Source organism: Choristoneura fumiferana, chromosome 13 (assembly GCF_025370935.1).
Source record: "Choristoneura fumiferana chromosome 13, NRCan_CFum_1, whole genome shotgun sequence".
In the NCBI taxonomy this organism is placed as follows: Eukaryota; Metazoa; Arthropoda; class Insecta; order Lepidoptera; family Tortricidae; genus Choristoneura; species Choristoneura fumiferana.
In genome coordinates, this window is record NC_133484.1 from 5,338,929 (window position 1) to 5,341,683 (window position 2,755).

Genomic DNA, 2,755 nt, shown 5'->3' on the forward strand with positions numbered 1-2,755 from the left:
TTAACTTGTATATTTGCACGTTTTAGCATAAACGCTTGATCATCGATGGGAACAGTCCCTCCTTAGACATCTTATGTCAAACGAACTGTATCTGATAGCATCTGGGGGGCTACTATCAAATTCGAAAATCGAAGTTCGTATCGTATCGTCCCTCTCACTCTCGTATTAAATAATATTAGCGTTAGCGGGACGGCAAGATACGAAGTTCAAATTTTGCACTTCGTAGTTATCAATCAAATAATTATATACGCTGCGCTGTCATGCTATCGGTTGATTTCTAGTCGGTTCAGATCATTTTCGTGAACCTAAAACGTCAGTGTCACCTAAGTTGCTCGCCTGGGCGATTTTGTGAGAATACTCGTAGGCCTCAATCCCTCAAAAGAGAGCTCTCTCTCCAGGCTGATATTATGCCTGTGTCCAAAGTCTGAAGTAAGATAAGATAATCTGAAATTATATTTAGGCGTTCGAGTTGAGAAACTTCGATAGCGCTATAAATGCAGGATGTAATGATCCATTATGAGACCAGATGGCACTTGGAGTTGCTGCCATTTTATTACAACAAGTCTAAGATCAGATGTCTAGGGCTATTTTGTTGACGCAATAATTAAATCTTATTAAAGTATCACGTAGCTTTTATTCTCTTTGGCATTGAGGTTTAACCTTATCCCGAGAACAAAATAGCAAACAAAAGTACATGTTTCAACATCTTGGTATTTATTCATATTTTCAAAGGGTACATGACGGTTGATACGAGCCAATTTCCATAATGCAAACCAGTGCAGTCTAATGAGGTGTGCACGGTCCCAGAGGGATTCCGTTGCATGGAACGTTATTACAGCTCGCTTTAGCTCTAGAGCTTTATGAATTTATGATATTAGCGTCCATGTTGAAACGGATATTGCAGAAAATCTTGTAAGAGACGTCAGAAAAGATGTTTTCGTCAACATAGATTTTATGCTGAAATATTTTGGCTTAGTTTTACTTCCCTGCACAAGATCGTAATTCTGTTCTCGTAGGACGACCATTAATAGTATAGGTGAGACCTAAGTAGTTACTATAAAGTAAAAGTATTCCTTTCTAAACGTTCATTTTAATAGTAGATGTCCAGTCCACTGTCCCGAGAAACTGTAAACTCCACTAGCCGAGTTATTAATCGTATCTGCCATAGATTAATTAATATGCTACTGTAGTTATGTGGCATATAAATTCCATTGCTGTGTAAGTACAACTTTTAAAAAACTCCAATATAAAATGATGGCACAGAATTTTATACACCAAAAACAAAACAAAAGTTAGTATTGACATCGTTTTTATCCTATAATATGACGTGTTATTTTTGGGTTCCTTTAACTTTTAGAGCACATTTAACAGATCAAATAAAGTTAGTTTCACAAAGACACTAGTGATAGCTCGTACTGTTTAACAGATAATCAAAAATAAAGATAAAGAATTATCCGCAGAAACAAGTGTAAAGTTTCTTAATTCATGACATTTAAAAGCTGGTAACTAAAGTTTTTTCTAATCATACGTTATAAAATGAAAGTAGAGAGAGATGATGAACACGATAGCGAGCGTCTGCGTGTGATTAGATTTTTCGAGCAAGGAGACTGGACTCTGGCCTTATACCACGAAGTGCAAAACTCGAACTTCGTGTGTTGCCGTCTCGATGACGCTTGTCATTTAATACGCGAGCGAAAGGGACGTTGCGATACGAACTTCGATTTGCGAGTTTCGTAGTAGCCCCTCTGATATAGAAGTAGGGTTTAGGTAAAGCCGCAAGTTGTGTATGGAAGCTAAAGAATCGTCTTTATCCGGTGTCTGGTACTAACTGATAAGAGGAAACAATAAGGCGTGGATCAAATTAAGACTGGGGGCTACTACGAAGTTCAAAAATAGAAGTTCGTATCGTACCGTCCCTCTCACTCTCGTATTATAATATTAGTGTCAGCGGGTCGGCAAGAAACGAAGTTCGAATTTTGCACTTCGTAGTAGGGCCTGGACCGTCTGTTGTTAGATTCACTCGCAAGAATGAAGAGACCAACTGCTTGAGTTTTACGTGTAGGTACGGTAAATCATTTTTTTTACTACTGTTTAAAACAAAAGCTAATTTATGCAAAATGTATTGTATATAAAAATGTTGATTTTAATGAAAATTTAGGATACCTTTCCATATTTTCACTGATGTCTATGAAAATAAGAATCAGTCTTAAAATCAGTGAAACTTTTGAGATAGCCGTAAAATTTTCTTTATATTTCAGTCATGATTGGCACAAATTGGACTCAAGATTTCTGAAAATATGCGGCGAAAGCTTTACATCTCGGATAGCTACGTTGGAAATTACTTTATTCTAACACAGCTCAATATAAATGGAGATTTTTAGGTCCCGGAAACATCTCGGTACTTTTTCAAAGGATCCAAAAGGCGCTAGAGCGAAAATGTCAAGGTTATAATAATTTCATTACTGAGAAGGATGTAACAATCGGTATACCGAATTTGAATTTAGGTGGGAAGGTGAGAACGATCTTTTTTACTCGATTTGTTCTATGCATACCTAATTTTGAGCTCCTGCCACCTGCCGCCCAGTGTACTATATATAATCTCCTAAGGCCCAACGTCCTAAATTTAGGACATACGTCAAAGCAAATGTCAACTTTTACTAATTGACATTAAGTTTCAAATTCTTATGATCGAAATTTGACGTGGGCCTCAGGAGGTTAGGACTTATTGTAATGTGACATCGAACTCTCTCATAAA